Below are 12,818 nucleotides of genomic sequence, written 5' to 3' on the forward strand. Positions count from 1 at the left end.
TTTCCCTGACTCTTTTTTCTTGCGTTCTTTAGGAGTGGCAAGACCGATGGAGTAGGCATAGTCGGTAAAAGTAAGGATATTGTAACAAGTGGAATCTCGGACTTGTTTATTTGAAGTGTGTGAAAAATTTCTTCGGAAAAGCGTGGAAGAGTCCCATATTCATAGGTCAGATAATAGGCTTTACAACTCTAAGCTCACATCTTCAATGGCGCTTGAAGAGGTAGGATCCAGAGCTCTTTGAATAGTTGTCTTTAACAAAGACCACGTATTTAGTAAAGGAACACAAAACGATGTTTCATCCAAATCCAAATCATATACTTTCAGCAGGTTTATTCTTACCCTCCTCACAGAGCCATTCAATACACCCAGTAAGGGCTGCAAAGTAATGTTTGCTACTTAACTCAAAGGATACATCGACGAAATCCACCCTCGAACCGAAAACCCCGAAAAAAGGGAAATCGAGCTGAGGTTACAAAAACCAGCGTATTCTCGTGCTTCTAAACGGCGTAATATAACACCAGCATAGCGAGCGCAACACAACGGAAAACATAGAGGGAAAAATAGATCCCCGGCGAATCTGTCGAGAAGTCTAGTCGAAGGCTAAGGACTCCGGAAGAGAATTCGTTTAGTGAAAGAAGACACAAAAACTCCTTGTCTTGTGCCGTGCCGCCTTGCTCCACGCTATGTATTCGCCCTATGAATACAATCAACAAGTTGTTATCATTTGTAAACGGTGAACTCTTACAGCAATGTTAAATGGAAAAAAGTGGTTGGTAATTTTTTATCAATTTTATCCACTCCCTCGACTGGAGATGATGAAGAAAAGTAGATGGAGTGGAGTCGGATTGTCATCCTTAGAAGTTCCCATCGTGGAGGCAAATAGAGGGGGAGTGACAGAAAGGGAGAGAGGTTTTTTCTCTTCTCGGGGGTGTAGGCAATTTTGTTCCTATTTGGCGGTAATATGCGAATTCTGTTAGCATCTAACATAAGGGCGGCCTAATTGAAGTGAAAATCGAATTTGTTCGGGATTAGGACAACGCGGTTGATAGATCAACGCACCTCGTTGAGGATAATTTGATGAGATGTGAGTCAGGTGTAGGTAAATTGATGCAAGAAATTTTTTAAAGCCCAACAACTTTTTAAAAATTATGTCTATTTGTTTCGAAGAAATTGTCTCTCCTCACTCTACATTGAATGTCGGAGCAAAATTTTGGATTACTAAATACACTAAAACGCGTCAGCAGAATTTGACCACCAGGTCGGTTGCTAAATTTCTTAAATTAAATTTTGAGTCAGTTTAATCCTCTATCAGTAGAGAGTGATAAAATGTTATAAAAGGGTGATGATAAGCAGTACAGAGAGTTGTTCTTTCTGTGCCTTTTCTTTGAACCTCTTCAATATCCTTGTCCACGTATTCTCTCAATCTTGGGAGAGTGGATTCCACTTCATGTGTGACCTATCCACTGCCAATTCCGCCTTCCAATCACAGTACGAATGAATGCCACACCTGTGCGCCGACCAAGTTCATGGTTTGAGATAGTGTCAGACTAGCGTACTCCATTGATACGACGCAGACAGCTGTCCACAAAGGCTTGGAGCCCTCGTGCGATAATAGGGGTCAGTTGTGCAACTCCCATATTGCAACACAGAACAGTCCTGACTTGATCATGTTGTTGAAATAACTGCATTTCCAAATTATAGACAAGGTAACCAAACTAGATCTAGCGCTGTTAATGCGTCAGGCAACATGCAGTTCGGTGCCATCGGCGGTAGCAAGGTGTCGCTTCCTAGATACACAATGCTCTGTCCATTAATCCAGATAAGGAGAATGCGATGACCTGTCAGACTGCGAAACCTTGGTTTTGTTGGTGTTTATCTTCAGTCCAACTCTACTTGCCTCTCTTTCCAAATCCCGGTCCAAGACCCGACGGGAGAGCAAACTGGTGTCTTAAGTTTTGTCTTGAGGAAGGATGTCACAACCCATTGAAATACTCCACGTCCTCCGGACAGGGCAGCACGAAGGACTTCACCGATAACAAGAAGAAATAATTTCGGTGACAGAATGCTACTTTGCTGGACCCCGCTTTGGAACCTAAAATCTTCTGAGACTTTTGCTCGGTACAAAACGTGACATTTTATGCCATCATATGTCGCTCTGACAATACCTATTAGTTCCTCGGGAATGTGCCTCCTGCGTGCCTCCAGATATACTCCCTGTTCACGCCATCGAAATCTGTTTCAAAACCGATAAAGAGCAGGTTCAGCAAAGATCTATATTCCGCGCACTGTTCTAAAATGATCGATAGGGTGTTGATGTGATCAATGCAAGAGGATCCGGAGCGAAAACCATTCTGCCCGCTGTCGATCAAGCTTTCGAAATGTGCTTTTATAAGTCCCAGAATTATTTGAGCTATTGCCTTTGCAACGGCAGGGTGCACGCAGATTCCTTTCTAAATGTCGCTTTCAAAACGAGTGCCCTCCTTTGTAATCTTGACGATCATCCCCTCCTTCCAGTCTCTGAGAAATTCTTGGATTTCCAAAAGATGCAATGCTCGATAACTCTGCGGGGAGACCACCAAGGACCACTATGGATTTTTGTCGTTCTGTAGGCTACGGAATCATTCATTTTCATGTAGGAGCCAAAAATTCTTCGAAAGATTCTTATCTCGAACGCGGCCAAGAGTTCGCAGTTTTTTTGGAATCCAGGTTCTCGAGGAATACATGAGGACTGGCAAGATCATAGTCTTGTACAGTAAGAGCTTTGACACTATGGTAAGACATTTCCAGCGAAACAGTTTTTGTAAACTGAACTAGGCTCTGTTGGTAGCCAACAACCGTGCACGGAATTCATGGTCATAGCTGTTATCGATTGTGATCTTCGACCCTAGATAGCGGTTTTACTCCGTTTGGGTGCATTGATGGCCGAAATGATTTCTCAGTTGCTTCGAGGAGCAGTCCGTATCTGCATGCTTCGGTGACTGGCCATTTCGTCCACAAGAGGAGGACCTTCTCCTGATGTGATATGGTTAAGAAGCATGGTGTGGGTTTTTTTCTATAAGTTCAGTTGCCCGTTATGGTGGATGAGAAGTCGACTGTTGACGTGCTCCATACGACAATCGAAAGATTAGTGACCGTATGTAAGTGGTGCGCCGTGATGCGGTAGACACTTCTGAAAGGATTGCGTTCTGCGGCGTGGTCCGCTTCCTGGACCAACAAAAAAGCAAGTTCACTCTTATCACGGTGTATACTAGGCTGAATTTCTCGGTATTGAAGTTCGGGTGCGCCAGGGCCGCCATCATATTCAGTGGTCGATAGAGATTTCAATCCCTTCCGTTCATCGATCAATGTCCAACATTCCGCACTCCTTCGCAATGTGGCCAACGGCTTGTGTACCGCCCGAGAAAAGAGCATTTCTGATGGCGCTCCAATGCTCTTCGATATTCTTAGGCGGGTTACTCAGGGTATCTGCCGTCCGATCAGCAAGATAGCTCTCCCACTGTGGAGCGGCAGCTGGAACAAACATGCTGTCGATGTTCAATTTAGGGTATCACAGTTCCACAACCCTGCGAGAAGTGGCGGACGCAACGTCCAGGCGAACGTAAGCAGTCATCAGATAGTGATCCCTTTCGAAGGGGATGTTGGCGTCTCTTCTCTTATTCACACCAGGTGACAACTCTTAAATCTACTGCCAAAAGTGATCAATCTGATTGCTCGTATAGTATCAGCCAGTTGAATCCAACCGATCTTTTGGGAGGCTTTATGCTGATACAATGTGCCATCAATGATGAGGCGGTGGAAGTTGCAGAAATCCATAAACATCTCGCATTATCGTTACGGTTGCCAAGACTGTGCTTCCCCATCACATGTCCGAGCAAGATATTGTCAGATTCCACCTTGGCACCGAGATATCCATTACAATCACGACGTCAGCTTTAGGAAATCCCCTGAAGTGCATGTAATTGCTCGTAGAAAGCTTCCAGCTCAAGAGAACGCTCCTTGCGGCGGGCGTCAGAAGCAACCCGACACCACGGTTCACGTTTGCTACCTCTTATCATTTCAGAGTACAAAAGTACATTTCCCTTAGGCTCAGAATGGACAGCTTATATCGTTGGAATTCCCATTCAAGGACCCTGGTTACTATTGTCGAGGAGTGTACGCACATTTCAGAAACAAACCACATTTCGCTTTTGATAGTCAAAGGTCGTAGTCGGGAGATCAGTCCCTATCCGAGGCGTTAACAGCGACTGCCTCCAAACCTTGTCAGGTTGGATGCTATCAAGGTCATAGTAAGGAAAACCTTGTAATCCCCCAAATTGATTACTTCCGGGTCTGAGGGAACTACGAGTCCAGCAGAATTCTCCAAACTTCCTCTACGTGCCTGGATATCGCCTTCACCAAACTAATATTTGTTGGACCTTTGTGCCAGCATCGCTATTGAAAGTGACTCTTGTATAACGTTTTTGATGGTTTTTCTGCTCAGTCGTTCTCCTTTCCTCGTAGGGGCTGGTTGAGAGAATTTTCCTTTAATATGTGGCGCGGCAGGATTCGCAGCATTCGAAATTTATTTCGAATGTTGCGAGCGAATAGATGGCGCGGATCTATCCACTTTGCGTGGCACACCAAGGGAGTGGAAGATCGCAGTAATCATGTTTTTCAGACCTGTCACTGAATTTAATTATTAAGTTGAAAATTGCTAAAGAATATGGAAGTCCTTTTTGAAAATAGAATTTGAGTTGAGTTTACTGTATAGAATTCGCGTTGAGTTTGCTGTATAAAATTCGCATTGAGTTCGCTTAAATATTTCAATAAAAATAATAAGTAATCATAATTACTTAATTGGATTACTTAAAATATACACGTGGTGAGATTTGTTGGGCAACGATTCATTTGTGATCACTCTAAGTCGAAAATTTCAGATACGTTTCAGTGTTAAGGAAGACGAAGATGATTCGCATTTTTCCTACCTAACTTCGGAATGAAGACAGTTTGAACTTGTGTCTAGGATCGAAGTAGATAATTGACCGTTTGTCTCTCACCGTGCATGCTACACTTCTGCTCTGTAACATTCGTCTATTCGAGAGGGAAAATGCACATTCACTAAAAAAATCTACATCTCGCTGATAAATTCTGTCCTAGTCTCGTCGATCAGTTCACGAAGGTCGCATTTTTGTTTTCTTTGAATAGAACGTCATTGACTCTTCGTTTCTTTTTCTGTCACTACACATAGATGTAAAACTCTTTACAAAAGACGCTCGCTTCAGCTGAACCGTGCGAACATCATAGCTTTAGAGATACATATGAGATTGATGCCACTAAAAACCACCTTCCAGCCGTAGCCCTACGAAGCGGCTATTTAGGTATTACTTCGCGGTGTATATTTACCTTCAGATCATCAAACTTGCAACTTTTTCATCTTTCCCTTTGTCACCTGCTTAAACACCTCAGTTTCAAAATTGTGGAGTCCACTGGAAGCTAATTTTCTTTCGGCTTAGATATCTCCTGAAGTATCCCCTCGGGACAGAGATTCTTTTCATTCACCAGGAGGGGGACGGAGATTCTCTTCATTCCAGGTTTCCCTTTTTATCCACGAATAGTAAAATAATCACCAAGAGAGGACTATATTCCACGGATCTCCGCTTTGACAGACATACGTTGTCATAACCGTTTGTGTTTAAACATTAACTAGGGGCAGTGCGACCCTTTTTAGCAGGAACTTCACCGCTTTCGCTTTAACAACCTGTATCGCTACACCTAATACATCTACAAAGTTACCTCAGCCTATTTTGGCATAGGAAGCGCAAGCACTTTATTATACATTATATTCTATTATACATCAGAGGGCCGAGTACCTAGCCTGGTAGCCTCTACTTTGTGGGTCATCAGATTCAGTTGGTCGAGATAAATGCGTTTTAGACATCCAACGCCAACGATGCTCAGCACTCATCATTATTCAGCACTTTTCTGCAGTTTGGAGACAGAGTGACAATAGTTTTTGGGGAGGGTTTATACCGGCATCCTCTCACAACTGTTTGAAGCTGTTTCTTCTGCTTCCTCGGATAGCCTCTTTTAACCTGCTTCGTAATTGTCGGTATGCTTCCTCTCAATCGGTACTGCCGGGTTTCGCAGCCTTGATTTACGTATCTGTTTGGAGATGCGATGCTACAGGCTGCAGTTAAAGTACATCACTAACAAAAATTTAACGTCTTATTCGTTTATAGGCAGTCTGTTTGGTTCTCACAGTAGCGTGATTTAGACTGTCACTTGTTCATAACAATATCAGCCACTGCTACTGACACTTCCTTGTCCGAATAGCTGAGTGATTAGAGCACAAGGGCGTCGTACAGAAAGTCGCAGTTCAAATCTTACCAGTGGCAGTGGGATTTGTATCCTGATTTGACGTCAGATACCAGTCACACCTGAGTCAAATTAGGGTAATAGTCTCGGACGAGCGGAATGTTGACCACATTGCCTTCTGTAGGGTACTGTAATCCTCTAGGGTACCTTTGTTGCCTTAAATAAAGTGCTCGAACACACTTCAAGGCCCTGATCCAATTGTATTGTTGTGCCAATGAGTATTATTATTATTACAGGCACTTCAGATGCTGGTCCTGGTTGCGTCGAATCCTCTTTTCGTTGGGATGAAATTCCCGGTTACTATTTTCGAATGTCTTTTTGCCTCCGCACCAGAGCGTTGAGCAGACGTTTTAATAAGAACATACCACCTATATATGCGGAGTTCTTTCACCTTCGATGTTTCGTTACTTTCTAAAAGACTCATAGCACTGTTCACTTTTAATCCCTTGCCCAAATGCCAGCATCATAATTCTAATATATTTCAGTACTTATGACTACATCGATGTCCTGATGTTGATTAGTATCTCATTTGCGTATTGACTTGAGAGCCCCTCTATACTTCAGACACTTGATGCTGCTGGCAAACTTGTCGATGGTTTACATACTTCTTCCCTTTACTTACAATTCTCACTAGTATTACTTTCTGCTCTGATTTTTTTTTTGTAGTACTGACGGGCTCCGTCCCCCGGTAGACTTTCCCTAGCGTTTTTATCGCTGAGTCGAACTTTTCCAAGGTCTCCTGAATCTGCCCCTATATAACGACACCTTTTATTTCTTTGCAAAATATAGGAATTTCTACCCTCTCAGAGACTTTAAAATTTAATTCAAAAATGTGTCCTCGGTTATATCATTGAATTTCTTAAGTTTCAGAATAACTTCCTCTCCTGAAACTTCCGATAGGACATTTTACCCGAAATTGGCTAATTATGAAACTGCCGCTGACCTTCTATGAAAATCAGCACGAAATCTTCCCTTCATTTGGAGATGATGACCGCCTCCCGTCGTATTCTCCTATCTCTTCTTTTCTTAGGTGCTACCTTTCTCAAAGGGGTCCACTCTATTTCCCAAGTGCTTCCGCTATGTCACTTTTGCTAGCAACTGCCGCCGCTATCCTCATCTGCCCCAATTTCGTCGTTGTTTCATGGCTCTTGGGTGCTTCTTATTATGAGCCTTATATTGTGATGGATATTAGCAAACAGGCCATAGTTCTGTAGTTCTATTATTTAGCCGGATGAAGGCCGTTCTCTATTGGTCACTACGTTTATTTCTTCAGTTCCCTCCTGATGTCGACTGAGGGAGGTTCTTTCAAATACTTGAGATGGATGAATGTGAAAAATCCGACTTCTCCTGAGCGGGTCTGTCTTTAAAATAAGCTCTGCCTCTGATAAAGTAGACTTTGTAGGGCTGCCAGAATTTGTACTTGTGACAGATATAAAGATCTCTGCAGTCAGTTTTTTAAAATCGTCCTGCAGAGCCTGTAGGGGACTATGCCGCCAAACTTGACACACCCTACAATTTGCATCGCCGCAGCTACGGAGAGAAGGGAGAAAACATCAGGCCCTTCCTTTGGGATTGTCCAGCTCTAGCTAGCGTCAGGCTATGGATGTCTAGCGCACCATTCGTTGAGAACCTCAAGGAAATCTCTAGTTGCAGCATGAGGGAACTGCTATTCTTCGTGCTGGCTCTTATCGTAGCAGTAGGGGGGGGGGGGGGGGGGGCGCTGATACCAACCGACCTACCATCTGCCTCTGAACCCTAGAGCGATTGTTCTTCACAGCTTGGATCTAAGTTTCCTGAAAGGCTTTGAAATCTCCATGTTAAGATTCATGTGGATGAGCGTCAATCTGTGCTCGAATAAGATCTCTAATTGGACACTCTCTTATTATCTACTCCAAAAAACTTTCCTATGAGAGTAACATCTAGAGCCTTCTCTCAACTATTCCCTTTGTCCGAACTTAGAAAAGTTAAACTTCCTCCAGCTCCCCAGGAAGGATATATTCTGATACAGAGAGAGGATATTAAGTGTTGAGATTTCGCAAATATTGTTGCTCTACCGCATCCCAGGGAGGCTGATGAGACAAGCTAGCCTTCTTCGATATTAAATTTTAGCTTAGTAACAACTCAGTCATTGGTGCATAAGTAATTGCTGCCTGCGCAGTGCTATTAAAGTAGAAAAGTAGATGGGTTGGTTGCGTTAGTGTACTTTGTTTTCAGCATGAAAAATTTGTTTCATCATCCGCAACTTCTATGATAAAGGGTTGAAGCGAAAGCTGAAAACTACTCTGGAGTTTAGGAGGCCAAACTTTATTTTCAGAAGGTATCAATAGATGTTGGACGCACCAACCACAACAGTAACAAGTATCACAAAAGTGCTATAAACACATCAAATAATCCAAACTAGTATAATTGGTTGTCAGAGAAGTATTTCCAGAATGCCTCGAAACTACGACGTGGCAGTAAAGATTTAAAAATTTTTGACACGGTTATCGACGTCGATAAAATCAGCTGGGTCGTAAGTAATCTCTGCATATCTCAAATCTTCGGTCCCAAACATTATAACGCCTGTCATGCTCCAGAAGCAGCAAGGACGGGTCCCGTGGCTCGTACAGATTTATCGGAGCTGGATTTCATTCGGCCATGTACCGCACTCCTGGAGACTTGGGCGCTTTGGTTTTATTTCAAAACCGAAAAGTCTCAACCATAAGTCTAGAAAGGACTTTCGCCCAAATAATTTTTTCGCACCGAAAACCCTTTCGCCAAATCGCAATACTCTATCCAACGGCAAATCCACTGAGGTTGCCCTTCATCAGATAATTACCACGTCTGAACGGCAAACTACAAGCAACATACCCTACCCGTCTTCCTGGATATCGGATAGTTTTCAACAACGTCAGTACGAAAATCATCCATGTGGTTCTAACATGAGCAGAATTGGAGTGGTATCTTACACAGTAGGTAATATCTGTACTAAGAACCAGGATAATCCAATCTAATTTGAAAGATAGCCATTAGACCAAAACTGTGAGTAAAGGGACGTCCCAAGGTGGCGTCATTTCTCTAGTGCTCTGGTTGATAGCGGTAGTTGAAATTTTATTAATACTGGACAGGACCGGGATAAAGATGGTCGCGTATGCTGATGACTCGGTGATATTGACGACAGGAATGTTTTTCTTCGTTATTAAGGGGTTCCATTATTGCGCGTTGGAAAAGAGGTATTTGTGAGTTGCAAAAAGATCTAAAAAAACGAAACTGTGCATTTACCACCTATACAAGGGGCAAATGGGAATTTTTCCTTGTCGCTGGAAAGTGGCCAGACTCGCGTTGATCAGTAAGGTTAAAGGAGACCCGGAGCTCCCGTCTGCATACCGACTGCTGTGTATGCTTGACACGGCCGGAAAAGTGTTCGAGAAGTTCATTAGGGGTAGACTCGCTGAAGCGATCCGTGCTGCCGGGGACTTATCCGCAAGGCAGTTCGGGTTTAGAACAGGGAAATCTACAGTGGATGCTGTTATGGAGGTCGTAGATGCGTTTAATAGAGCCAGGGCACACAGTCGCCGATCTCGATGGATTGTGCTCCTCATAACCCTTGATGTCAGAAATGCCTTCAATCCCGTAAGATGGACAGATATGCTAGGCACACTAGAGAACTCCTTTCACGTGCCAAACTATCTCTTGCGGATATTGAGGGATTATCTGCAAGACCGCTCCCTGTTCTATGAGACGTTAGAGAGCCAGAGGAGGATGGAAATCACGTCGGGAGTAGCGCAGGGATTCATCCTAGGGCCGGACCTCTGGAACGCTTCCTACGATAGTCTGCTGAGACTCGATATGCCCGAAGAGTCGCGCCTGGTCGGTTATACTGACGTCGTTGCGGCACTTGTTGCCGGACGCACTGTTGAACAGGCGCAAAGCAGACTTGGCATATTGATGCGACGGGTAAGCGGATGGATGACTGCTCACGGTTTGAACCTTGCGCTGGAAAAACCGGAAGTAGTCATCCTGACCAGAAGGAGAATCCCGACCCTGCATCCCATATCGATCGGCGAGTTGACTATAGAGTCCAAACCAGCGGTTAAATACCTTGGTTTAATGCTCAACTCGAAGATGAGCTTCTTCGGGCAAATCAAAGCAGCAGCGGACAGGGCTGCAGCAGGAGTCGCGGCCTTGAGTCGGCTAATGGCGAATGTGGGCGGCCCTATATCAACTAGGAGACGTCTCCTCATGGGAGCAACGCAGTCCGTCTATCTCTATGGTGCGGAGGTATGGGCTGATGCCCTTGACAAGGAGGTGCATCGTAAACGCCTCGGTCAAGTGCAGAGACGGGAAGCTTTGCGAATGGCGTCTGCTTCTCGCACCGTCTCCGAACCGGCTGTGATGGTGATTGCGGGAGTGATCCCCGTTGCCCTCCTTGCCAAGGAGCGGAAAGCTATCTATCGCCGTAAGGGCGAAAACTGAAGAGAAGTGGTTGCCCGTGAAGAACGTCAACGCACCCTTAACGAGTGGCAAGTTTCTTGGCAAAATGAGCCAAGGGGCAAGTGGACTGCGCGGCTCATCGACAAATTAGACCCATGGTTGAACAGAAAGCACGGTGAGATTGATTACTTCCTTACCCAACTTCTAAGTGGGCATGGAAGTTTTCAGTCTTACCTGCACAGGGTTGGGAAGGCGCGATCTCCTGATTGTGTGTTATGCAATAGAGTGGCGGGTGACGCTGAACACACCTTTTTCTCTTGCGAGAGTGGGACGGCCTCCGCCAGCAGCTTTATGCAGACACAGGGGAGCTCTCTCCAGACAACATTGTCAGAGAGATGCTGAAGAGCGCTGGCAGCTGGAATCGTATTGCGCATTATGTTCGGGCTCTTCTTACGACGAAGAAGATTGAACTCGACCGGCAGAGGGATCGGACGGTAAGGGGTTCCCTGAACTAACAACAACTCTGTGCGTAAACGCACACACTCTGTGCGTAAACGCATTCACCTACCCTACCCCCAAAAACAAAAAAAAGGGGCAAATGGGCAAGAAGGTTGGAATTTCCCTACAGTATAAAGTATCTGAGTGTGGTCTTGAATCCTAAGTTTAATTAGAGGTTAAACATAGGAACTGAGGCATAAGAAACCTGGCAGAAGGTCGTATGATGAAGTGTTGTCTCAGGCGTAGACAGTTCTTTGGATATTACAGCTGAGAAGCAAAATCAATTAGAACAAACATAACTGGAACCAGATAATAACTAGTGTAGGTGCTACCATTGCTCTGAAGCCCTACATGATAGATACCCTTAATAAATTTCTATACCACTTCTCCCTGGACATTTATAATAAATGCACTGTACCGTGAAGAAATGGAAATGTTGGGCGGGCCATCCTAGGCAAAATAGCACAGGAACTTTGAGCTTTGCCAGCGGACTATGTGACATGCAAGAAACTTAGGGCAGTCCCAATGGACTATGTGACATGCAAAAGCCATTCTGCTCTGGACTTTGCAACCATGGCAAAGTCATAGATTGGCAATGTGTAACGGGGTTACGACACGACGTATGTCTGGGGGACGAGGTGGCCGTGTCGTATGGTTTTCCAAGATACGCCAGTGTATTCCAAGCTGGTGAAAGTAGCGCATGGTGTGCGCCCCAAGCGTAACATACTCATTGTGACCGGCAACTATTAAGGTCTTGCACTCAATGGCAGCATCCTCTAGGCAAGTATAGTCATCCTCCTCTTGGTTCTTGGTCACAGAAAAATGGAAAAGATTAAACGCACGTTGGTCGCAGCCTGCGCCTTGCTGGCGACTGTCACTGCTTGACAGCCGCTGATTTAAGCAGACAAAGGCTCCTTACCTGCGCTAGAAAGCTCAAACCCTCTTACAATAAAAGAGGATCACGAGCGCTTTTGGACCAGACGCGTACAAAAGCTTTAGGTAGAGCCACGCTGCAGATAGCTGGGCCTCAAAAAAGTTTTTGATTTTAGGGTGAGGGAGCTGCTATCCTTCGTGAGCGTTCCGTTGTGGTTCTGCAAATCCACAGCACTCAGCATCTCAAAACATTTGTGCCATGAAATCGGCGTACCATAACTCTCGGAGCGACGAGTGATAATGGTAAAAAATAGTAAAAATGAAGGTCAGCTCTTGGCACGTGCTGCGTATCAGTTAATATTGTTCCCATCATACCTTCGAAAGAGTCGGTCCTAAGGGCTGCTTCTGCAGTACCTGAACTGATCTTGAGGATTGCTGTGACTTCTACTGTCTCACTGTGCATAAGCTCATTTAAGAAGAATTCACGTTTCTGCAAGACTATATCTTGCGAGTGGTCCAACTGAAGTGTCATAGTACCATCTAATTTTTTTAAAATTTGCAGACGGGCCTTTGAAATAGACCTATAGTCACTAAAATCTTCGCTGTTATTCCCTTATTCCAAAATTTACTGCAAATTTCCAGAGTCAAACAATAATCGATTTAGGAAAATATTTATACGT

General features: G+C 44.4%; 1 protein-coding gene across 1 annotated transcript in view; it reads left to right on the forward strand.

Annotated features, from left to right (window-relative positions):
- The window catches only part of LOC119652172 (putative protein TPRXL), a 523,664-nt gene that overhangs the window by 352,513 nt on the left and 158,333 nt on the right, over window positions 1-12,818 (forward strand). The window lies entirely within an intron of this gene.

This window comes from Hermetia illucens, chromosome 3, assembly GCF_905115235.1.
Source record: "Hermetia illucens chromosome 3, iHerIll2.2.curated.20191125, whole genome shotgun sequence".
Taxonomy (NCBI): Eukaryota; Metazoa; Arthropoda; class Insecta; order Diptera; family Stratiomyidae; genus Hermetia; species Hermetia illucens.